Source organism: Ambystoma mexicanum, chromosome 12 (genome assembly GCF_040938575.1).
Source record: "Ambystoma mexicanum isolate Mex_15411 chromosome 12, UKY_AmexF1_1, whole genome shotgun sequence".
Classification (NCBI taxonomy): domain Eukaryota; kingdom Metazoa; phylum Chordata; class Amphibia; order Caudata; family Ambystomatidae; genus Ambystoma; species Ambystoma mexicanum.
Genome location: NC_090936.1, coordinates 993,955,630 through 993,982,298, shown reverse-complemented (window position 1 = coordinate 993,982,298; position 26,669 = coordinate 993,955,630).

Below are 26,669 nucleotides of genomic sequence, written 5' to 3'. Positions count from 1 at the left end.
GAGCTGCACCGCCAGGAGTCCCGCATGGACTTCTGCGCGGAAAACACGACAGAACACACGATAAGAACAGAAAAAGGACAAGGATACGGAGGCCCTGTCCCTCCGATGCATTTCCAGCATCACAGATACACACCCTCTAATGACTGCAGCACAGATGGGCATATAAGGTATGTTTCCCAAAATCTTCCCTCGTTTGTAGCCAATCCCTCAGTAGTAAAAACAACTTTACTTTCGCCGGGTTCTCAATCAGCACCTCCCTAGATAACTTTAACCTACACAAATGACTAAGACAAAGCTCCCATAATTCACAAAGAGGCAGGCCACATCTCACAGGCTCTGCTCTTCCCAGGTCAGAATACAGGGAAGTTGAGGGAGAACACAACAATGTTCGAAATAGAGCCAGTTCGTGCTGACTCGTTACTAAGACAGGAGGGGATAACATACAACACTCTTCTCCATATCAGGGCTTCATAGAAATCCAATAACCATGCAGGGAGCACTTCTAGCCATATAACAGCTTTGGCAAAACTTTCCCAATAGAAGATTTCAACTCAGGCACCATAGAGAACCTGCCATATTTGGCGTTGACTGTAACCACCTGTGCAGTCAACAATATAGCTTTCTTTTCCAAAAAGTCCCAGAGGAAAGTCTTTTGAGGATGAGCCAAAATCGGAATACCCAGGTACCTAATGTTGTCAGTAGTGGCCAATTTGGCATTATTAACCCTTTAAGTGCAATGGGTATTTCTCCCCAGTGCCAGGGCCTTTTTTGGTGATTTTGGTATGTGGCCATTCAATGGCTTGTAACTTTTTTGTTACATGAGATATCTCGGCTTAATTTGGCTCCTTTTTTTCCCACATGTAGGCGGTCGTAACGCCACCCAGGAATCCCAGGTTGCTGTAGGGGGGTGAGAGAAAATAAGGAAAAAGTGCGAAACTTTTGGGTTTTTTCAAAAAATGCCAATAAAATGATGTACAAAGAAGCCTGTGGTTTTTTCCTTGTAAGTGCTAGGAACAAATGGTTTGCTGTGCTGAGTTCCCCAATTTCGTGGCTTTCAGGAACAGGTTGAGTGGAAATGGAAAAAAATTATTTTGATGTGGTCATCAACCGTTTTGTGAGAGGTAGGCGATTTTTGCCATTTTTGCCAATTGGACATGCATGGACGGAATTGAAGAAAAGGGCAGGAAAGCCAAATTGGAGGACAGAAAGGCATATATTTCTGAAAAGTAGACTAAATTCCAAGTTTAGGAAGGGGTGATTTGCATAGGTCAGGCAACAACTAGGTAGGGGAAACTGCCATCGAATGGGGGAAAAGCGGGAAAATGACTGAAAAAAAGGGTATGTGTTGGACATGGTTGGCTTGGTACGGCAATGGCTTCTATGAATTTTGAGAAAAGCAATGCTCCGCTACATTCCCCCGGCTCTTGCAGTTAGGAGAGCATACAATTTTTGTAGTGTTTTTACAAAACAAGCAATACCACAAGCCAAACACTGAGCCATGGTACACAGGAGTTTTACGCTCACGGCCTGACCAGACGCACTTAGCATGTGTAAATTGGGAAAACCAATGTGGTGAGGAATGGCAGCCATACATTTTTTGAAAGAGCACAGGCAGACCTTTTCAAGGGTATGTGACTTGTGCAGGTTACAAAAGTGTATGGTGGCTAAAGCAGCGACTAAATGTAGGTCACATTTGGGAAAAGAAAGGGTTGTGAGACAAAGGGCACCAGCAAATGGGTCAAAACGTTATGAAAACCACACAAACACAACACATGGCCTACCGTCCCGCGTTCCCACAGGTGTCCCGATGAAAACGGTACCTCACATGCGTGGGTGCACCTACCTGGCCGCCAAGGGGAAAGCCTAAAACACAAGTAACCCCAAGTCTGTTTTCAGAGCGAAATCTCAGACATTCTGCTGACTGGCACAACATACAGATATGAGCCTCGGGTGTCCAAGCCACTGAGGAAAACAGGGAACCCCATGCATTTCCAAAAAGAGGACACCCGTGGGAATCTGCAGAGGTATGATTTGCGCACATCGCCCCAGATTTTATTACCCAGACAGCCCTGCAAAGTCCAAAATGTGGGGAAAAAAACGCTTTTTCCGCACATTTCGCTCGACGCACCCATAGAAACACGCCCCCAACAACACATGGCCTACTGTCACGCGTTCCCACAGGTGTCCCGATGAAAACGGTACCTCACATGTGCGGGTGCACCTACCTGGCCGCCAAGGGGAAAGCCTAAAACACAAGTAACCCCAAGTCTGTTTTCAGAGGGAAATCTCAGACATTCTGCCGACCGGCCCAACGTACAGATATGGGCCTCGGGTGTCCAAGCCACTGAGGAAAACGGGGAACCCCATGCATTTCCGAAAAGAGGACACCCGTGGGAATCCGCAGAGGTATGATTTGCGCACATCGCCCCAGATTTTATTACCCAGTCAGCCCCGCAAAGTCCGAAATGTCGGGAAAAAAATGCTTTTACTGCACATTTCGCTCGACGCACCCATCGAAACACGCCCCCAACAACACATGGCCTACCGTCACGCGTTCCCACAGGTGTCCCGATGAAAACGGTACCTCAAATGTGTGGGTGCACCTACCTGGCCGCCAAGGGGAAAGCCTAAAACACAAGTAACCCCAAGTCTGTTTTCAGAGCGAAATCTCAGACATTCTGCCGACCGGCACAACGTACAGATATGGGCCTCGGGTGTCCAAGCCACCAAGGAAAACGGGGAACCCCATGCATTTCCGAAAAGAGGACACCCGTGGGAATCCGCAGAGGTAGGATTTGCGCACATCGCCCCAGACAGCCCTGCAAAGTCTGAAATGTGGGGAAAAAACGCTTTTTCCGCTCATTTCGCTCGACGCACCCATCGAAACACGCCCCCAACAACACATAGCCTACCGTCACGCATTCCCACAGGTGTCCCGATGAAAACGGTACCTCACATGTGTGGGTGCACCTACCTGGCCGCCAAGGGGAAAGCCTAAAACACAAGTAACCCCAAGTCTGTTTTCAGAGCGAAATCTCAGACATTCTGCCGACCGGCACAACGTACAGATATGGCCCTCGGGTGTCCAAGCCACCGAGGAAAACAGGGAACCTCATGCATTTCCGAAAAGAGGACACCCGTGGGAATCCGCAGAGGTATGATTTGCGCACATCGCCCCAGAATTTTTTACCCAGACAGCCCCGCAAAGTCCGAAATGTCGGGAAAAAAAATACTTTTTCCGCACATTTTGCTCGACGCACCCATCGAAACATGCCCCCAACAACACATGGCCTACCGTCACGCGTTCCCACAGGTGTCCCGATGAAAACGGTACCTCACATGCGTGGGTGCACCTACCTGGCCGCCAAGGGGAAAGCCTAAAACACAAGTAACCCCAAGTCTGTTTTCAGAGCGAAATCTCAGACATTCTGCCGACCGGCACAACGTACAGATATGGGCCTCGGGTGTCCAAGCCACCGAGGAAAACAGGGAACCCCATGCATTTCCGAAAAGAGGACACCCGTGGGAATACGCAGAGGTATGATTTGCGCACATCCCCCCAGATTCTATTACTCAGATAGCCCAGCAAAGTCCGAAATGTCGGGAAAAAAACGCCTATTCCGCACATTTCGCTCGACGCATCCATCGAAACACGCCCCCAACAACACATGGCCTACCGTCACGCGTTCCCACAGGTGTCCCGATGAAAACGGTACCTCACATGTGTGGGTGCACCTACCTGGCCGCCAAGGGGAAAGCCTAAAACACAAGTAACCCCAAGTCTGTTTTCAGAGGGAAATCTCAGACATTCTGCTGACCGGCACAACGTACAGATCTGGGCCTCGGGTGTCCAAGCCACCGAGGAAAACAGGGAACCCCATGCATTTCCGAAAAGAGGACACCCGTGGGAATCCGCAGAGGTATCATTTGCGCACATCGCCCCAGAATTTATTACCCAGACAGCCCTGAAAAGTCCGAAATGTGGGGTAAAAAAAAGCTTTTTCTGCACATTTCGCTCGACGCACCCATCGAAACATGCCCCCAACAACACATGGCCTACCGTCCCGCGTTCCCACAGGTGTCCCGATGAAGACGGTACCCCATATGTGTGGGTGCACCTACCTGGCCGCCAAGGGGAAAGCCTAAAACACAAGTAACCCCAAGTCTGTTCTCAGAGGGAAATCTCAGACATTCTGCCGACCGGCACAACGTACAGATCTCGGCCTCAGGTGTCCAAGCCACCGAGGAAAACAGGGAACCCCATGCATTTCCGAAAAGAGGACACCCGTGGGAATCCGCAGAGGTATGATTTGCGCACATTGCCTCAGAATTTATTACCCAGACAGCCCTGCAAAGTCCTAAATGTGGGGAAAAAAAAGCTTTTTCCGCATATTTCGCTCGACGCACCCATCGAAACACGCCCCCAACAACACATGGCCTACCGTCACGCGTTCCCACAGGTGTCCCGATGAAAACGGTACCTCACATGTGTGGGTGCACCTACCTGGCCGCCAAGGGGAAAGCCTAAAACACAAGTAACCCCAAGTCTGTTTTCAGAGGGAAATCTCAGACATTCTGCCGACCGGCACAACGTACAGATATGGGCCTCGGGTGTCCAAGCCACCGAGGAAAACAGGGAACCCCATGCATTTCCGAAAAGAGGACACCCGTGGGAATCCGCAGAGGTATGATTTGCGCACATCGCCCCAGAATTTTTTACCCAGACAGCCCCGCAAAGTCCGAAATGTCGGGAAAAAAACACTTTTTCCGCACATTTCGCTCGACGCACCCATCGAAATACGCCCCCAACAACACATGGCCTACCGTCCCGCGTTCCCACAGGTGTCCCGATGAAAACGGTACCTCACATGCGTGGGTGCACCTACCTGGCTGGCAAGGGGCAAGCCGAAAACGCAAGCAACCCCCAGTCTGTTTGCAGAGGGGAATCTCAGCCATTCTGCCGACCGGCACAACATACAGATATCGGCCTCGGATGTCCAAGCCACCAAGGAAAACGGGGAACCCCATGCATTTCTTAAAAGAGGACACCCGTGGGAATCCGCAGAGGTATGATTTGCGCACATCGCCCCAGATTTTATTACCCAGACAGCCCTGCAAAGTCCGAAAAGTCGGGAAAAAAACGCTTTTTCCGCATATTTCGCTCGACGCACCCATCGAAACACGCCCCCAACAACACATGGCCTAATGGCCTACCGTTCAGCGTTCCCACAGGTGTCCCGATGAAAACGGTACCTCACATGCGTGGGTGCACCTACCTGGCTGGCAAGGGGCAAGCCGAAAACACAAGTAACCCCAAGTCTGTTTTCAGAGCGAAATCTCAGACATTCTGCCGACCGGCACAACGTACAGATATGGCCCTCGGGTGTCCAAGCCACCGAGGAAAACAGGGAACCCCATGCATTTCCGAAAAGAGGACACCCGTGGGAATACGCAGGGGTATGATTTGCGCACATCGCCCCAGATTTTATTACCCAGAAAGCCAAGCAAAGTCCGAAATGTCGGGGAAAAACGCCTTTTCTGCACATTTCGCTCGACGCACCCATCGAAACATGCCCCAACAACACATGGCCTACCGTCACGCGTTCCCACAGGTGTCCCGATGAAAATGGTACCTCACATGTGTGGGTGCACCTACCTGGCCGCCAAGGGGAAAGCCTAAAACACAAGTAACCCCAAGTCTGTTTTCAGAGCCAAATCTCAGACATTCTGCCGACCTCCACAACGTACAGATATGGGCCTCGGGTGTCCAAGCCACTGAGGAAAACAGGGAACCCCATGCATTTCCGAAAAGAGGACACCCGTGGGAATCCGCAGCGGTATGATTTGCGCACATCGCCCCAGAATTTATTACCCAGACAGCCCCGCAAAGTCCGAAAAGTCGGGAAAAAAACGCTTTTTCTGCACATTTCGCTCGACGCACCCATCGAAACACGCCCCCAACAACACATGGCCTACCGTCACGCGTTCCCACAGGTGTCCCGATGAAAACGGTACCTCACATGTGTGAGTGCACCTACCTGGCCGCCAAGGGGAAAGCCCAAAACACAAGAAACCCCAAGTCTGTTTGCAGAGGGGAATCTCAGCCATTCTGCCGACCGGCACAACATACAGATCTGGGCCTCGGGTGTCCAAGCCACCGAGGAAAACAGGGAACCCCATGCATTTCCGAGAAGAGGACACCCGTGGGAATCCGCAGAGGTATGATTTGCGCACATCGCCCCAGAATTTATTACCCAGACAGCCCTGAAAAGTCCGAAATGTGGGGTAAAAAAACGCTTTTTCTGCACATTTCGCTCGACGCACCCATCGAAACAGGCCCCCAACAACACATGGCCTACCGCCCCGCGTTCCCACAGGTGTCCCGATGAAAACGGTACCCCAAATGTGTGGGTGCACCTACCTGGCCGCCAAGGGGAAAGCCTAAAACACAAGTAACCCCAAGTCTGTTTTCAGAGGGAAATCTTAGACATTCTGCCGACCGGCACAACGTACAGATCTGGGCATCGGGTGTCCAAGCCACCGAGGAAAACAGGGAACCTCATGCATTTCCGAAAAGAGGACACCCGTGGGAATCCGCAGAGGTATGATTTGCGCACATCGCCCCAGAATTCATTACCCAGACAGCCCTGCAAAGTCCGAAATGTGGGGAAAAAAACGCTTTTTCTGCACATTTCGCTCGACGCACCCATCGAAACACGCCCCCAACAACACATGGCCTACCGTCCCGCGTTCCCACAGGTGTCCCGATGAAAACGGTACCTCACATGTGTGGGTGCACCTACCTGGCCGCCAAGGGGAAAGCCTGAAACACAAGTAACCCCAAGTCTGTTTTCAGAGCGAAATCTCAGACATTCTGCCGACCGGCACAATGTACAGATATGGGCCTCGGGTGTCCAAGCCACAAAGGAAAACGGGGAACCCCATGCATTTCCGAAAAGAGGACACCCGTGGGAATCCGCAGAGGTATGATTTGCGCACATCGCCTCAGAATTTATCACCCAGACAGCCCTGCAAAGTCCGAAATGTGGGGAAAAAAACGCTTTTTCCGTACATTTCGCTCGACGCACCCATCGAAACACGCCCCCAACAACACATGGCCTACCGTCACGCGTTCCCACAGGTGTCCCGATGAAAATGGTACCTCACATGTGTGGGTGCACCTACCTGGCCGCCAAGGGGAAAGCCTAAAACACAAGTAACCCCAAGTCTGTTTTCAGAGCGAAATCTCAGACATTCTGCCGACCGGCACAACGTACAGATATGGGCCTCGGGTGTCCAAGCCACCGAGGAAAACAGGGAACCCCATGCATTTCCGAAAAGAGGACACCCGTGGGAATCCGCAGAGGTATGATTTGCGCACATCCCCCCAGATTCTATTACTCAGACAGCCCCGTAAAGTCCGAAATGTCGGGAAAAAAACGCCTTTTCCGCACATTTCGCTCGACGCACCCATTGAAACACGCCCCCAACAACACATGGCCTAATGGCCTACCGTCCAGCGTTCCCACACGTGTCCCGATGAAAACGGTACCTCACATGCGTGGGTGCACCTACCTGGCTGGCAAGGGGCAAGCCGAAAACGCAAGCAACCCCCAGTCTGTTTGCAGAGGGGAATCTCAGCCATTCTGCCGACCGGCACAACATACAGATATGGGCCTCGGGTGTCCAAGCCACCGAGGAAAACAGGGAACCCCATGCATTTCCGAAAAGAGGACACCCGTGGGAATCCGCAGAGGTATGATTTCCGCACATACCCCCAGATTCTATTACTCAGACAGCCCCGTAAAGTCCGAAATGTCGGGAAAAAAACGCCTTTTCAGCACATTTCGCTCGACGCACCCATCGAAACACGCCCCCAACAACACATGGCCTACCGTCACGCGTTCCCACAGGTGTCCCGATGAAAACGGTACCTCACATGTGTGGGTGCACCTACCTGGCGGCCAAGGGGAAAGCCTAAAACACAAGTAACCCCAAGTCTGTTTTCATGGAGAAATCTCAGACATTCTGCCGACCGGCTGTGATGCTGGAAATGCATCGGAGGGACAGGGCCTCCGTATCCTTGTCCTTTTTCTGTGCTTATCGTGTGTTCTGTCGTGTTTTCCGCGCAGAAGTCCATGCGGGACTCCTGGCGGTGCAGCTCTCTCTTTTGGTTTGGTGAACAGACCCATGGGATACCCTTATGGCACCCATGGGTAGGGGTGCAACCCTGTGCCCCTAGTGTATGTTTTTGGGCACCCGTGGGTGGCCCACAGAGCTGGGTATGGGCTGGTGGCAGCTACATGCTGAATTTGACAGGTGCGCTGGGTATCCGCCATTTTAGGGTACCCCGGCCCTGCCATTGGAATCAGTTGATTCCTGATAGGAAACAAGATGGCCCCGGTGGCCTCTTGCTTTCTATCGCCTGATACCTTGTATTCCCAAAGTCCTGGGAAGCCCTGACTCTGTCCCTTCCCCCTGACTGGCTGTTGGGTGGAAGTTCCGTATATGGTGTTGTTGTGAAGGCCCAGCTAGACTTACTGGAGCCTTCCCGCTGACTGTATGTTGTGGGTACCGCCTGTGGGTGGGACCTGGGTGAATGGGGAGTGTGACCAATATGCACTCCGTGTTGTGGCTGTCTGGTTTCTGCCATGAGAGACAAAGACTGAGACAGCCCTGCCCGAAACCGGACTGAATGCAGTATGTAGAGTTGAATGGCTGAGTACTTGTCTCAATCCACATTCCTTGTTGTGAGTGTCTGAGCGGGAGAAGAGTGGCCTGAATGCCCTGCGTGCCTGATTGGCTGACCGACTGCATGAATGCCCTTCTGTACGATTGGCTGCTGAGTGTGTGCCAGCAGCGTGGATGAGAGACCAAATAGTATATCTGGGGACCTCTCACCACTGGAAATTGTTCAGAAGCTGAAGTCCACTACGACGAGTAACTGGAGTAACTGACGCTTGACCTTGAGGCCCTGCTGGAGGAGAAGGATTGCCGTGGCTCTCCTTCACGATCTAAAGGCTGCTGTGTCTCCAAGGACTGACCCAGAGAGGACCTGGTAAGGCGCCCTCTTCCCGAGCTACGAGGGACCATCGTGCACAGCTGACCTTTGCCAACGCTCCCTGGTAGACAGACCTACGACAGGCTGCCGACCCGATACGGGGACTGCTGAGGAATCCCAAAGCGAAGCACCCGGACTGTTGTCCGCCACTGTCGACGACCGCCGTCGCCGACCGGAGCCGCCGTGCTCCCGTTTGCCTAAGAACTTCAACTTGATCAACGGACGCTCTCGTCTGCATCGCCGTGCCGTCTCCTGTGGGAGAAGGCCTGACCGTCGACGCGCCGAGGAGTATCCACCGGTGGGTTTCCCGCCACCCAAAGACCGCAGAGACGCCGACGACTCGACGCCCTTGCTGGGCCACAGTTCTTCTTCATCTCTTTGCGGTCCAGAACTATCGTCACCGAGGTGCCCCGCACGCCTCTTCCTTGCAGGACGCCAACGCTCTGTCGTCGACGAGCACCGCTCGGATCAAAGCCTGCTGCCTCATCGACGTCGTTCTACCCGGTTCACGGTCGGACGTTCGGCGCCCCGTGTCTCCCGCTTGAAAGGGGCGACATTCAAGAAGGGCCGCCGATTCCCCGACACCGAACCCCGAGTCCGCGACGCCTCTCGACGATCCGTGGCTCCTGCCTTAAAGGGAGTCACTCCAGAAGGATCGGTCGACGCCTCGCCGACGAACTCTACTCCACCAGGTACATTGGGGGGGTAAAACATTGTGGGAGAGAACGAGACTCTTGAACAATATATGGACTGGGCTTGTTTTATATATCGTTATTTTACAGGTTGCCCAGGTGGGGGGATCTCCACTCAGAGCTGTGTCCCGTAGCAAGGACCAGGCGTCTGCCTATTGTTTCATCCGTCTGCTTTCTCTCTTCTCTCTATTGCTGGTTTCATTGCTATTGATCCGTGTGGCATTTTCACAGCCTTGTTGAATGCACTCTAAATCGAATATTAGTGGTACCACTTTAGAATTGTAGATATTTACCATTGTTGATTTTCCGGAGCACAAAGTGCATTATTGTGATAAGTGTACATAACCTTTGAATATTAATTATATAAAGACTGTGTTTTCAGTAATACAGTGTGTGGACATTCCTTTGTGGGGGCTTGGGGATACACTGTACTTAAGAACCAGCCCGCATCACCTCCTGAGAAGCTAGGCCTTGATTGCTCGACCAGCGTTACCATATCAGAGAATCTCGGCTGGGGTCCTCTGTGCCTTTCCTCTGCCATATAGAGAGCGGAAGTACAGACCCCCCCACCTCGTCCTGACAAGCTTGGTGGCAGCGGTGGGATGCTTATGGTTTTAAGAATCAGTGTATAACCGTGCCACTTACAAAATATCTGCACTTTATTGAATTAAGGTTTAGGTGTGTTCCAAATAACTGCATTACAAGCAATGGAGACCATTGCGAATGGTAAATTGACTCGGATGAGCTTAGAGGCTCTCCAGAGTGCTTGTGAAGCCAGGGAGTTAGACTTTGTGGATAAGTCTAGGGCGGAGCTGATAGCTGCCCTGGTGGACTACCAGACTGATGGTGAAACTCTTGATGAAGGGGGGGATGCAACCAGTGAGGACTCTGCCCCTGGGGTTGTCGCTGAATCTGTTTCTGGGAATGCCGCCATTCCTGCTGCCTCTGTTCCGAACCCCAGCAATTCCATGGAACTTGAGTTATTAAGGATGAAGTTGGCCTTTGAATATCGCAAGTTGGAAATAGAAGCTGAGCTTAAGAAAGAGGAGCTGGCACAGCAAGTGGAACTCAAGAATAGGGATCTTGCGCTCAAAGATAAGGACACTGAATGTCAGAGAATCCAGTTAGAGAAAGCTCGAGTGGAGACTTCAGCTAAACCAATTGAGAGTGGCAGGTCCCCAGCCACCAAGTTTATGAAAGATTTGGTTGGTGTGTTTTTGGAGGGTTCAGATATCCTCCAATGGATTGAAGCGTTTGAAATGGCTTGTGCGATTCATGATGTTGATAAAAGAGATTGGGCTAAGTGTTTGTTAAGTAGAGTACCTCAAACTGGATATGACTGTATTCTGAAGCTGAGTGTGGAAGAAAGGGGTCAGTATGAGTGTATGAAGTCTGCTTTAATTGCCAAGTTTGGCAAGACACCTACCCAATATCTTAAAAGGTTCAGGGATTTTAAGAAACGAGAGAATGTGTCTTGGGTTGACTGGGTGAGTGCTGCGCACATGAACATGATGGGGTGGATTGATGGGTACAAGGTGAAAACTTTTTCTGAATTATCCCACCTGTTGTTTTTTGAGCATTTTTCTGAAGCCTGTTCGCCAGAGCTGCGTCAGTATGTTGCTGACCAGAACATTTTGGACCCCTTTAAGCTGGCTAGGTTGGCTGACAAGTGGGTCTCCCACCGGGTGTCCCCTAAGGACTCCAGTGGGAAGGACAAGGATAAAGAGAAGGGGGCCTCTCAGAAAGCTGAGGAGTCCCCCAAGCAGTCACAGTCGAATAAAACAAAACCTTCCTCTCCTAAGAACCAAAAATCTAGTGGGGATAAGTCCTCTGTGGGTGGGAATAAGAGTAGTGGTCCACCTGCTGCAAAGCAGGCTCCCAGTGGTTCCAGTACCGTACGTCGCACTCCTAGCACTTGTTGGGATTGTGGGGCTCTGGATCACCGAAGGGGTGACTCCAAGTGTAAAGGTAAGGCACTTGGAGTACAGGCTGTCAGCCTGACCTACCCTTACCCCGTGTCTGAGGTGGAGGCCACCGTCCTCCCCTCCTCTACCGGAATCACATTTGGTGCTCCAGTAGAGATTTCCTTAGTGTCCCTTGGGGCCTGGGACCAGTACGCCGAAGTACTGGCGACTATCCCGCAGAACACCCGTAGGTTTTTGAGAAGTGTCCTCTTGAATGGCCAGCCTTCTACTGGTTTGAGAGACACTGGGGCAAGCATGACAGTGGTGGACAGGACCCTGCTCAAGCCAGAGGACTATGTAAGTGCTCCTCTGAGAACCACCAGGTTAGCTGGTGGGCCTCCCAAATTATCGCCTGTAGCCTTAGTCACACTCATGATTGGAGACAAGACAGCAAAGCTTCCTGTCCTGGTTCAGGACAATGTCCCTGCTAACGTTCTGTTAGGTAATGATTGTAAAGACTGGTAGGGGGGTCTGTACTTCCGCTCTCTATATGGTAGAGGGGAGGCACAGAGGACCCCAGCCAAGATTCTCTAATATGGTAACGATGGACGAGCAATCAAGGCCTAGCTTCTCAGGAGGTGATGCAGGCTGGTTCTTAAGTACAGTGTATCCCCAAGCCCCCACAAAGGAATGTCCACACACTGTATTACTGAAAACACAGTCTTTATATAATTAATATTCAAGGGTTATGTACACTTATCACAATAACGCACTTTGTGCTCAGGAAAATCAGCAATGGTAAATATCTACAATTCTAAAGTGGTACCACTAATATTAGACCTCATTAAAGTGCATTCACAATACTGTTAAAATGGCACACAGATCAATAAGAAGGAAACCAGCAATAGAGAGAGGAGAGATAACAGAGGGTTGAAACAATAGGCAGAATACTGGCCCCTACCACTGGACACAGTTCTGTGTGGAGATCCCCCCACCTGGGCAACCTGTAAAATAAAGAGATATAACACCAGCCCAGTCCATATATTGTGCAATAGTCTATTTCTCTCCTATAATGTTTTTACCCCCCCAATGTACCTGGTGGAGTCGAGTTCTTTGAAGAGGCGTCGACAGATCCTTCTTGAATGACCCCCTTTAAAGCAGGAGTCACGGATCGTCGAGAGGCGTCGAGAAGCGTCGAGGAACTCGGTGTTCGGTGTCGGGGAATCGACGGCCCTTCTTGAATGCCTTCCCTTTCAAGCGGGAGACACGGGGCGTCGAACGTCCGACAACAAACAAGGTAGAACGGCGTCGATGAGGCGGCAGGCTTCGATCCGAGCGGTGCTCGTCGGCGTCGAGACGTCGGCGTCCTGCGAGGAAGAGGCGTGCGGGGCACCTCGGCGACACTAGTTCTGGACCGCAAAGATTGTGGGTGACGGTGGCCCAGCAAGGGCGTCGAGTCGCTCGAGTCTTTGGGGTCGTGAGGTGGCGGGAAACCCACCGGCGGATTCTCCTCGGCGCGTTGGTCGTCCTCGACTTTCTCCGGCGGGACAAAGCGGCCGACGATGCGGACGAGGGAGTCCTTCAAGGCAAATGTTCTTAGGCAAGGAGCGGACGGCTCCGGTCGTCGGCGGCACGGCGTCAAGTGGTTCCCACGGCGGGGCAACACAACTTCGACGGGCCTCCAGCGGTTACACAGACCTGCGAACCCTGGTCGACGGCAATGGACTTCGACAGCGTCGATGTCCGGGTGCTTCACTTCGATCTCCTCGGCGGTCCCGTCTCGGGTCGGCAGCCTTTCGAGGGTCTGACTTCCAGGGCGCTTCGGCGAAGATTCAGCGGTGCTCGATGGTCCCTCGGAGCACGGGAAGAGGGCGCCTAGCCAGGTCCTCTCTCGGGTCAGTCCTCGACGATTTCGACAACCTTCAGTTCCGTCGAAGCAAATGCCACAGCAAGTCTTCTTCTTCCAGCTGGACGTCGAGGATCAGCAAATCCAGTTACTCTTGAGTGGAGACTCAGCTTCTGAATGCTTCTGAACAATTTCCAGTGGTGAGAGGTCCCCAGATATACTATCCTGTCTCTCATCCACACTGCTGGCACACACACAGCAGCCAATCACACAGAAGGGCATTCATGCAGTCAGTCAGCCAATCAGGCACACAGTGCATTCAGGCCACACTCCTCCCTTTCAGACACTCACAACAAGGAATGTGGATTGGGACAAGTACCCAGCCATTCAACACTACACACTGCATTCAGGCCAGTTTCGGGCAGGGCTGTCTCAGTCTTTGTCTCACATGCCAGAAACCAGACAACCACAACAAGAAGTGTATATTGGTCACACACTCCATTCACCCAGGTCCCACCCACAGGAGGTACCCACAACATACAGTCAAAGGGAAGGCTCCAGTCAGTCTAGCTGGGCCTTCACAACAACACCATATATGGAACTTCCACCCAACAGCCAGTCAGGGGGAAGGGACAGAGTCAGGGCTTCCCAGGACTTTGGGAAAAACAAGACAACAGGCAATAGAAAGCAAGAGGCCACAGGGGCCATCTTGTTTTCTATCAGGAATCAACTGATCCCAATGGCAGGGCCTGGGTATCCCAAAATGGAGGACGCCCAGAGCACCTGTCTAATTCAGCATGGAGCTGCCACCAGCCCATACCCTGCTCTGTGGGCCACCCACAGGTGCCAAAAAAACATACACTAGGGGCACAGGGTTGTACCCCTACCCATGGGTGCCATAAGGGTATCCCATGGGTCTGTTCACCAAACCAAAAGAGAGAGCTGCACTGCCAGGAGTCCCAAATGGACTCCTGGGCAGAAAACATAACAGAACACACGATAAAAGGCAGAAAAGGACAAGGATTCAGAGGCCCTGTCCCTCTGATGCATTTCCAGCATCACAGTCGCCCCCCCCAGACTGAGGTGGAGGGTGTCTAATCTCCCACGGGATAGACACCCTCATCCAGACGGTCAACATACCTTCTGGAAAGGCCATCCGCATTATCGTGACTCTTCCCTGGTCTGTGCTCTATGGTGAAGTCTAGCCCTTGCAGGCTAATGGACCACCTGAGCAATTTCGGGTTCTCACCCTTCATCTGCATAAGCCACTTCAGGGGCTTATGATCTGTTTGGACCTTGAAGGTAGACCCCGTAAGGTAGGGCCTAAAACGCCTAAGGCTCCAAACTATGCTAAAACACTCCTTTTCAACAGTAGCCCACCTAAGTTCTCTACCCTTGAGTTGTCTACTGATGAATATGATAGGGTGTTCTCTCCCTTTGTCATCTAACTGGGACAAGACAGCTCCAATTCCGGTGTCGCAGGCATCCGTCTGGACGATAAAGGGTCGGCTGTAGTCAGGCGCACACAACACAGGTGCCCTACACAGACTTTCTTTCAAGCCATCAAAGGCCCTCTGACAGTCTTCAGTCCAATTAACCTTCCTAGGTTGTTTGGGCGAAGTTAGAGCTGTCAGGGGTGCAGCTATGGTTCCATAGTCTGCCATGAAATTGCGATAGTACCCAGTGAGGCCCAAAAAGGCTCTCACCTGGGTTTGAGTAGTGGGAGTCTCCCAGTTCTGTACGTCCTGTACTTTACTGGAGAGAGGTTGGATTTGACCCCCTCCTACCTCATGACCAAGATAGATAACTTTCCCCTGAGCTATCTGGCACTTGGTGGCCTTGATAGTGAGGTTAGCCCTTTTCAAGGCCTGCAACACCCTATCCAGATGTGTCAAATGCTCTTCCCAGGTGGAACTGTAGACGGCAATGTCGTCTAAGTAAGCCACACAAAAGGCTTCCAGCCCACTGAGCGCATGGTTGACCAATCTCTGGAAGGTGGCAGGGGCATTCTTCAACCCAAAGGGCATGACCCTAAACTGGTAGAGTCCCTCAGGTGTTGAGAAGGCCGTCTTTTCCTTGGCATGGTCCGTCAGAGCTATTTGCCAATAGCCTGAGGTAAGGTCAAAGGTGCTCACAAATTTGGCAGCACCTATGGTGTCCACGAGCTCATCAGCCCTGGGCAATGGGTGCGCGTCAGTTTTGGTGACGGCATTGACTCCTCGGTAGTCCACACAGAACCTCCAATCCTTGGTACCCGCCTGGGAACTTGCCTTGGGGACAAGGACCACTGGACTGGACCAGGGACTGGTTGAGGGTTCAATAACACCCAGATCCAACATCTTGGCGACCTCAGCCTGGATGTGGTTTTTGACGGTATCTGACATACGATAGCTCCTGCTCTTGACAGGCACGCTGTCACCAGTGTCAATTTCGTGCTTACACCACGGTGTAAGGCCCGGTGTCAGTGAAAACAGAGAGGCATACTGCTGGAGCAAAGCCCTGCAGGCCCTCTGCTGCTCCGTTGTCAAATCGGGAGAGAGTTGTACTCCCTCCACTGAGCCATCCTGAGGGTTGCTATGCAGCAAATCAGGAAGGGGCTCACTCTCATCCTCTTCTTGCCCTGAAGCTAGCAAGAGACATGAGACCTCCGCTCGTCTGTGGAAAGGCTTGAGCCTGTTGACATGGAATACCTGGGGGGCTACCCCAGAGGCTCCCATGTCAACCAGATAATTGACTTCGCCCATCTTGGAGATGATCCTGAAGGGTCCAGTCCACTTGTCTGCCAAAGCTCTAGGCTTGGTAGGCTCCATCACAAGGATTTCCTGTCCCGGAGTCCAATCCACTTGCGAAGCTTTAAGGTCATGCCAGTACTTGTTCAATTCCTGGCTGGCCTTGAGATTTGCTGTTGCCTGACCCATCATTTGTGTCATCCTCCGCCTGAGGCCTAACACATAGTCCCCCACTTGCTTGGCGGGACCTGGAGGGGTGGCTTCCAAGCCTTCTCGGATCAAGGCGAGGGGCCCCCTCACGGGATGTCCAAAGAGTAACTCAAAGGGGCTGAAACCAACACCCTCTTGAGGTACCTCCCTGTAAGCAAACAGCAGGCATGGCAGGAGGAGATCCCATTTCCTCCTTAGGGGCTCTTCCAAAGCACCTAGCATGCCCTTGAGAGTTTTGTTAAATCTCTCAACCAGACCATTGGTCTGGGGGTGGTAAGAGGTGGAGAACTTGTAGGTTACCCCGCACTCTTTCCACATGGTTTTCATGTAACTAGACATGAAGTTGGATCCTCTGTCAGAGACAACCTCCTTGGGGAATCCAACACGGGTGAAAATGCCCAGGAGAGCCCTGGCAACCACCTTGGCAGTAACAGTCCGAAGGGGTATTGCCTCAGGGTACCTGGTGGCATGATCTACCAAGACCAGGATGAACCGATGTCCACCTGAAGTGGGAGGGTCAAGGGGACCGACGATGTCGATGCCCACCCTCTCAAATGGTGTGCCAACCACTGGTAATGGCTGCAGTGGGGCAATGATCCTGCCTCCAGTCTTGCCAGACAACTGACAAGTGGGGCAGGTCCTGCAGTGGGACTCCACTTCTACCCCCATCCTTGGCCAGTAGAAATGGGCAGAGAGCCTCTGCTTAGTCTTCTTAGTCCCAAGATGACCAGCCAAGGGCACCTCATGCGCCAACTGCAGTAGGAAGGGCCTGTAAACCTGGGGTACCACCAACCTCTTGCGGGCACCAGGTTCAGGCTTAGTGGGCTCACTAACAAGGAGCTCACCCTCCCAATAAACCTTGAATGTCCTAGGCACTTCACCTTGTGCCTGGGACAGGGCCTGTTTCCTCAGACCCTCGAGAGAGTGGCACTCTCTCTGTCCTTTACAGAAGTCTGCCCGGGAGGGTCCCCCTTCAGCTAACAAGCATTGAAGGTCGGGGTGCTCCTCTGGGTTGAGAACCTCTCCCACAGGAGAGTCTTCTGTCTCTTCTCCCACAGGAGTTGAGTTTGGGTTTTCCACTGGACCCAGCCCGTCCGGAGTATGGATCCCAATGGGTGCTGTCGGAACAGCAGGAAGAGAAGGTGTTCCCTCCACAGAGGTGGCCTTCTTGGTCTTCCTTCTTCTTGCCTTAGGCCTCGCCTTTGGCTCGGGTACCTGACTCACAGCCAGACCCGGTGTCACCTGTGACCTAGTGACCGCAGCAGCAGTCAGGGGAAGACCATCCGAGATCAACCCCAACTCCACTAGATCATTACCTAACAGAATGTTAGCAGGGACATTGTCCTGAACCAGGACAGGAAGCTTTGCTGTCTTGTCTCCAATCATGAGTGTGACTAAGGCTACAGGTGATAATTTGGGAGGCCCACCAGCTAATCTGGTGGTTTGCAGAGGAGCACCTTCATAGTCCTCTGGCTTGAGCAGGGTCCTGTCCACCACTGTCATGCTTGCCCCAGTGTCTCTCAAACCAGTAGAAGGCTGGCCATTCAAGAGGACACTTCTCAAAAACCTACGGGTGTTCTGTGGGATAGTCGCCAGTACTTCTGCGTACTGGTCCCAGGCCCCAAGGGACACTAAGGAAATCTCTTCCGGAGCACCAAAGGTGATTCCGGTAGAGGAGGGGAGGACAGTGGCCTCCACCTCAGACACGGGGTAAGGGTAGGTCAGGCTGACAGCCTGTACTCCAAGTGCCTTACCTTTACACTTGGGGTCACCCCTTTTGTGATCCAGAGCCCCACAGTCCCAACAAGTGCCAGGAGTGCGGGGTACGGTACTGGAACCACTGGGAACCTGCTTTGCAGCAGGTGGACCACTACTCTTATTCCCACCCACAGAGGACTTATCCCCACTAGATTTTTGGGTCTTAGGAGAGGAAGGTTTTGGTTTACCCGACTGTGACTGCTTTTGGGACTCCTCAGCTTTCTGAGAGGCCCCCTTTTCTTTGTCCTTGTCCTTCCCACTGGGGTCCTTAGGGGACACCCGATGGGAGACCCACTTGTCAGCCAACCTAGCCAGCTTAAAGGGGTCCAAAATGTTCTGGTCAGCCACATACTGACGCAGCTCTGGTGAACAGGCTTCAGAAAAATGCTCAAAAAACAAGAGGTGGGACAACTCAACAAAAGTTTTCACCTTGTATCCATCAATCCACCCCATCATGTTCATGTGCGCAGTACTCACCCAGTCAACCCAAGACACATTCTCTCTTTTCTTAAATTCCCTGAACCTTTTAAGGTATTGGGCAGGTGTCTTGCCAAACTTGGCAATCAAAGCAGACTTCGTACACTCATACTGACCCCTTTCTTCCACACTCAGCTTCAGAATACAGTCATATCCAGTTTGAGGCACTCTGCTTAACAAACACTTAGCCCAATCTCTTTTATCTACATCATGAATTGCACAAGCCATTTCAAACGCTTCAATCCATTGGAGGATATCTGAACCCTCCACAAACACACCAACCAAATCTTTCATAAACTTGGTGGCTGGGGACCTGCCACTCTCAATTGGTCTAGCTGAAGTCTCCACTCGAGCTTTCTCTAACTGGATTCTCTGACATTCAGTGTCCTTTTCTTTGAGCGCAAGATCCCTATTCTTGAGTTCCACTTGCTGTGCCAGCTCCTCTTTCTTAAGCTCAGCTTCTATTTCCAACTTGCGATATTCAAAGGCTAACTTCATCCTTAATAACTCAAGTTCCATGGAATTGCTGGGGTTTGGAACAGAGGCAGCAGGAATGGTGGCATTCCCAGAAACAGATTCAGCGACAACCCCAGGGGCAGAGTCCTCACTGGTTGCATCCCCCCCTTCCTCAAGAGTTTCACCATCAGTCTGGTAATCCACCAGGGCAGCTATCAGCTCAGCCCTAGACTTATCCACAAAGTCTAACTCCCTGGCTTCACAAGCACTCTGGAGAGCCTCTAAGCTCATCCGAGTCAATTTACCATTTGCAATGGACTCCATTGCTTGTAATGCAGTTATTTGGAACACACCCGAACCTTAATCTAACAAAAGTGCGGATATTTTGTAAGTGGCACGGTTATACACTGAGTCTTAAAACCATAAGCATCCCACCGCTGCCACCAGCTGTAAAGACTGGTAGGGGGGTCTGTACTTCCGCTCTCTATATGGTAGAGGGGAGGCACAGAGGACCCCAGCCAAGATTCTCTAATATGGTAACGATGGACGAGCAATCAAGGCCTAGCTTCTCAGGAGGTGATGCAGGCTGGTTCTTAAGTACAGTGTATCCCCAAGCCCCCACAAAGGAATGTCCACACACTGTATTACTGAAAACACAGTCTTTATATAATTAATATTCAAGGGTTATGTACACTTATCACAATAACGCACTTTGTGCTCAGGAAAATCAGCAATGGTAAATATCTACAATTCTAAAGTGGTACCACTAATATTAGACCTCATTAAAGTGCATTCACAATACTGTTAAAATGGCACACAGATCAATAAGAAGGAAACCAGCAATAGAGAGAGGAGAGATAACAGAGGGTTGAAACAATAGGCAGAATACTGGCCCCTACCACTGGACACAGTTCTGTGTGGAGATCCCCCCACCTGGGCAACCTGTAAAATAAAGAGATATAACACCAGCCCAGTCCATATATTGTGCAATAGTCTATTTCTCTCCTATAATGTTTTTACCCCCCCAATGTACCTGGTGGAGTCGAGTTCTTCGAAGAGGCGTCGACAGATCCTTCTTGAATGACCCCCTTTAAAGCAGGAGTCACGGATCGTCGAGAGGCGTCGAGAAGCGTCGAGGAACTCGGTGTTCGGTGTCGGGGAATCGACGGCCCTTCTTGAATGCCTTCCCTTTCAAGCGGGAGACACGGGGCGTCGAACGTCCGACAACAAACAAGGTAGAACGGCGTCGATGAGGCGGCAGGCTTCGATCCGAGCGGTGCTCGTCGGCGTCGAGACGTCGGCGTCCTGCGAGGAAGAGGCGTGCGGGGCACCTCGGCGACACTAGTTCTGGACCGCAAAGATTGTGGGTGACGGTGGCCCAGCAAGGGCGTCGAGTCGCTCGAGTCTTTGGGGTCGTGAGGTGGCGGGAAACCCACCGGTGGATTCTCCTCGGCGCGTTGGTCGTCCTCGACTTTCTCCGGCGGGACAAAGCGGCCGACGATGCGGACGAGGGAGTCCTTCAAGGCAAATGTTCTTAGGCAAGGAGCGGACGGCTCCGGTCGTCGGCGGCACGGCGTCAAGTGGTTCCCACGGCGGGGCAACACAACTTCGACGGGCCTCCAGCGGTTACACAGACCTGCGAACCCTGGTCGACGGCAATGGACTTCGACAGCGTCGATGTCCGGGTGCTTCACTTCGATCTCCTCGGCGGTCCCGTCTCGGGTCGGCAGCCTTTCGAGGGTCTGACTTCCAGGGCGCTTCGGCGAAGATTCAGCGGTGCTCGATGGTCCCTCGGAGCACGGGAAGAGGGCGCCTAGCCAGGTCCTCTCTCGGGTCAGTCCTCGACGATTTCGACAACCTTCAGTTCCGTCGAAGCAAATGCCACAGCAAGTCTTCTTCTTCCAGCTGGACGTCGAGGATCAGCAAATCCAGTTACTCTTGAGTGGAGACTCAGCTTCTGAATGCTTCTGAACAATTTCCAGTGGTGAGAGGTCCCCAGATATACTATCCTGTCTCTCATCCACACTGCTGGCACACACACAGCAGCCAATCACACAGAAGGGCATTCATGCAGTCAGTCAGCCAATCAGGCACACAGTGCATTCAGGCCACACTCCTCCCTTTCAGACACTCACAACAAGGAATGTGGATTGGGACAAGTACCCAGCCATTCAACACTACACACTGCATTCAGGCCAGTTTCGGGCAGGGCTGTCTCAGTCTTTGTCTCACATGCCAGAAACCAGACAACCACAACAAGAAGTGTATATTGGTCACACACTCCATTCACCCAGGTCCCACCCACAGGAGGTACCCACAACATACAGTCAAAGGGAAGGCTCCAGTCAGTCTAGCTGGGCCTTCACAACAACACCATATATGGAACTTCCACCCAACAGCCAGTCAGGGGGAAGGGACAGAGTCAGGGCTTCCCAGGACTTTGGGAAAAACAAGACAACAGGCAATAGAAAGCAAGAGGCCACAGGGGCCATCTTGTTTTCTATCAGGAATCAACTGATCCCAATGGCAGGGCCTGGGTATCCCAAAATGGAGGACGCCCAGAGCACCTGTCTAATTCAGCATGGAGCTGCCACCAGCCCATACCCTGCTCTGTGGGCCACCCACAGGTGCCAAAAAAACATACACTAGGGGCACAGGGTTGTACCCCTACCCATGGGTGCCATAAGGGTATCCCATGGGTCTGTTCACCAAACCAAAAGAGAGAGCTGCACTGCCAGGAGTCCCAAATGGACTCCTGGGCAGAAAACATAACAGAACACACGATAAAAGGCAGAAAAGGACAAGGATTCAGAGGCCCTGTCCCTCTGATGCATTTCCAGCATCACAATGATCTAGTAGAGTTGGGGTTGATCTCGGATGGTCTTCCCATGACTGCTGCTGCGGTCACTAGGTCACAGGTGACACCGGGTCTGGCTGTGAGTCAAGTACCCGAGCCAAAGGCGAGGCCTAAGGCACGAAGAAGGAAGACCAAGAAGGCCACCTCTGTGGGAGGAACACCTTCTCTTCCTGCTGTTCCGACAGCACCCATTGGGATCCAGGCTCCGGACGGGCTGGGTCCAGTGGAAAACCCGGACTCAACTCCTGTGGGAGAAGAGACAGAAGACTCTCCTGTGGGAGAGGTTCTCAACCCGGAGGATCATCCCGACCTTCAATGCTTGTTAGCTGAAGGGGGACCCTCCCGGGCGGACTTCTGTAAAGGGCAGAGAGAGTGTCCCTCTCTCGAGGGTCTGCGGACGCAGGCCCTGTCCCAGGCACAAGGTGAAGTGCCTAGGACATTCAAGATTTATTGGGAGGGTGAGCTCCTTGTTAGTGAGCCCACTAAGCCTGAACCTGGTGCCCTCAAGAGGTTGGTGGTACCCCAGGTTTACAGGCCCTTCCTACTGCAGTTGGCGCATGAGGTGCCCTTGGCTGGTCATCTTGGTACCAAGAAGACTAAGCAGAGGCTCTCTGCCCACTTCTACTGGCCTCGGATGGGAGTGGAAGTGGAGTCCCACTGCCGGACCTGCCCCACTTGTCAGTTATCTGGCAAGACTGGAGGCAGGGTCATTGCCCCACTGCAGCCATTGCCAGTGGTCGGCACACCGTTTGAGAGGGTGGGCATCGACATTGTCGGTCCCCTGGACCCTCCCACTTCAGGTGGACATCGGTTCATCCTGGTCTTGGTTGATCATGCCACCAGGTACCCTGAGGCTATACCCCTTCGGACTATTACTGCCAAGGTAGTGGCCCGGGCTCTCCTGGGCATTTTCACCCGTGTTGGATTCCCCAAGGAAGTTGTCTCCGACCGAGGATCCAACTTCATGTCGGGTTACATGAAGACCATGTGGAAAGAGTGCGGGGTAACCTACAAGTTCTCCACCTCTTACCACCCCCAGACCAATGGTCTGGTTGAGAGATTTAACAAAACTCTCAAGGGCATGCTAGGTGCTTTGGAAGAGCCCCTACGGAGGAAATGGGATCTCCTCCTGCCATGCCTGCTGTTTGCTTACAGAGAGGTACCTCAAGAGGGTGTTGGTTTCAGCCCCTTTGAGTTACTCTTTGGACATCCCGTGAGGGGGCCCCTCGCCTTGATCCGAGAAGGCTTGGAGGCCACCCCTCCAGGTCCCGCCAAGCAAGTGGGGGACTATGTGTTAGGCCTCAGACGGAGGATGACACAGATGATGGGTCAGGCAACAGCAAATCTCAAGGCCAGCCAAGAACTGAATAAGTATTGGCATGACCTTAAAGCTTCGCAGGTCGATTGGACTCCGGGACAGGAAGTCCTCGTGATGGAGCCTACCAAGCCTAGAGCTTTGGCAGACAAGTGGACTGGACCCTTCAGGATAATCTCCAAGATGGGCGAAGTCAATTATCTGGTTGACCTGGGTGCCTCTGGGGTAGCCCCTCAGGTATTCCATGTCAACAGGCTCAAGCCTTTCCACCGGCGAGCAGAAGTCTCATGTCTCTTGCTAGCTTCAGGGCAAGAAGAGGATGAGAGTGAGCCCCTTCCTGATTTTCTGCATAGCAACCCTCAGGACGGCTCAGTGGAGGGAGTACAGCTCTCTCCCGATTTGACAACAGAGCAGCAGAGGGCCTGCCGGGCTTTGCTCCAGCAGTATGCCTCTCTGTTTTCGCTGACACCGGGCCTTACACCTTGGTGTAGGCATGTAATTGACACTGGTGACAGCGTGCCTTTCAAGAGCAGGTGCTACCGTATGTCAGATACCGTTAAGAACCACATCCAGGCTGAGGTCGCCAAGATGTTGGATCTGGGTGTAATTGAACCCTCAACCAGTCCATGGTCCAGTCCAGTGGTCCTTGTCCCCAAGGCAAGTTCCCAGGCGGGTACCAAAGATTGGAGGTTCTGTGTGGACTACCGAGGAGTCAATGCCGTCACCAAAACTGACGCGCACCCATTGCCCAGGGCTGATGAGCTCATGGACACCATAGGTGCTGCCAAATTTGTGAGCACCTTTGACCTGACCTCAGGCTATTGGCAAATAGCTCTGACGGACCATGCCAAGGAAAAGACGGCATTCTCCACACCAGAGGGACTCTACCAGTTTAGGGTCATGCCTTTTGGGTTGAAGAATGCCCCTGCCACTTTCCAGAGGTTGGTCAATCATGCGCTCAGTGGGCTGGAGGCCTTTTGTGTGGCCTATCTAGACGACATTGCCGTCTACAGTTCCACCTGGGAAGCGCATTTGACACACCTGGATAAAGTGTTGCAGGCCTTGAAAAGGGCTAACCTCACTATCAAGGCTACCAAGTGCCAGATAGCTCAGGGGAAAGTTACCTATCTTGGTCATGAGGTAGGAGGGGGTCAAATCCAGCCTCTTTCCAGTAAGGTACAGGACGTACAGGACTGGGAGACTCCCACTACTCAAACCCAGGTGAGAGCCTTTTTGGGCCTCACTGGGTACTATCGCAATTTCATGGCGGACTATGGGACCATAGCCGCACCACTGACAGCTCTGACTTCACCCAAACAGCCTAGGAAGGTTAATTGGACTGAAGACTGTCAGAGGGCCTTTGATGGCTTGAAAGAAAGTCTGTGCAGGGCACCCGTGTTGTGTGCACCTGATTACAGCCGACCCTTTATCGTCCAGACGGATGCCTGCGACACCGGAATTGGAGCTGTCTTGTCCCAGTTAGATGACAAAGGGAGAGAACATCCTATCATATTCATCAGTAGACAACTCAAGGGTAGAGAACTTAGGTGGGCTACTGTTGAAAAGGAATGTTTTAGTATAGTTTGGAGCCTTAGGCGTTTTAGGCCCTACCTTACGGGGTCCACCTTCAAGGTCCAAACAGATCATAAGCCCCTGAAATGGCTTATGCAGATGAAGGGTGAAAATCCGAAACTGCTCCGGTGGTCCATTAGCCTGCAAGGGCTAGACTTCACCATAGAGCACAGACCAGGGAAGAGTCACGATAATGCAGATGGCCTTTCCAGAAGGTATGTTGACCGTCTGGATGAGGGTGTCTATCCCGTGGGAGATTAGGCACCCTAACCTCAGTCTGGGGGGGGCGACTGTGATGCTGGAAATGCATCGGAGGGACAGGGCCTCCGTATCCTTGTCCTTTTTCTGTGCTTATCGTGTGTTCTGTCGTGTTTTCCGCGCAGAAGTCCATGCGGGACTCCTGGCGGTGCAGCTCTCTCTTTTGGTTTGGTGAACAGACCCATGGGATACCCTTATGGCACCCATGGGTAGGGGTGCAACCCTGTGCCCCTAGTGTATGTTTTTGGGCACCCGTGGGTGGCCCACAGAGCTGGGTATGGGCTGGTGGCAGCTACATGCTGAATTTGACAGGTGCGCTGGGTATCCGCCATTTTAGGGTACCCCGGCCCTGCCATTGGAATCAGTTGATTCCTGATAGGAAACAAGATGGCCCCGGTGGCCTCTTGCTTTCTATCGCCTGATACCTTGTATTCCCAAAGTCCTGGGAAGCCCTGACTCTGTCCCTTCCCCCTGACTGGCTGTTGGGTGGAAGTTCCGTATATGGTGTTGTTGTGAAGGCCCAGCTAGACTTACTGGAGCCTTCCCGCTGACTGTATGTTGTGGGTACCGCCTGTGGGTGGGACCTGGGTGAATGGGGAGTATGACCAATATGCACTCCGTGTTGTGGCTGTCTGGTTTCTGCCATGAGAGACAAAGACTGAGACAGCCCTGCCCGAAACCGGACTGAATGCAGTATGTAGAGTTGAATGGCTGAGTACTTGTCTCAATCCACATTCCTTGTTGTGAGTGTCTGAGCGGGAGAAGAGTGGCCTGAATGCCCTGCGTGCCTGATTGGCTGACCGACTGCATGAATGCCCTTCTGTACGATTGGCTGCTGAGTGTGTGCCAGCAGCGTGGATGAGAGACCAAATAGTATATCTGGGGACCTCTCACCACTGGAAATTGTTCAGAAGCTGAAGTCCACTACGACGAGTAACTGGAGTAACTGACGCTTGACCTTGAGGCCCTGCTGGAGGAGAAGGATTGCCGTGGCTCTCCTTCACGATCTAAAGGCTGCTGTGTCTCCAAGGACTGACCCAGAGAGGACCTGGTAAGGCGCCCTCTTCCCGAGCTACGAGGGACCATCGTGCACAGCTGACCTTTGCCAACGCTCCCTGGTAGACAGACCTACGACAGGCTGCCGACCCGATACGGGGACTGCTGAGGAATCCCAAAGCGAAGCACCCGGACTGTTGTCCGCCACTGTCGACGACCGCCGTCGCCGACCGGAGCCGCCGTGCTCCCGTTTGCCTAAGAACTTCAACTTGATCAACGGACGCTCTCGTCTGCATCGCCGTGCCGTCTCCTGTGGGAGAAGGCCTGACCGTCGACGCGCCGAGGAGTATCCACCGGTGGGTTTCCCGCCACCCAAAGACCGCAGAGACGCCGACGACTCGACGCCCTTGCTGGGCCACAGTTCTTCTTCATCTCTTTGCGGTCCAGAACTATCGTCACCGAGGTGCCCCGCACGCCTCTTCCTTGCAGGACGCCAACGCTCTGTCGTCGACGAGCACCGCTCGGATCAAAGCCTGCT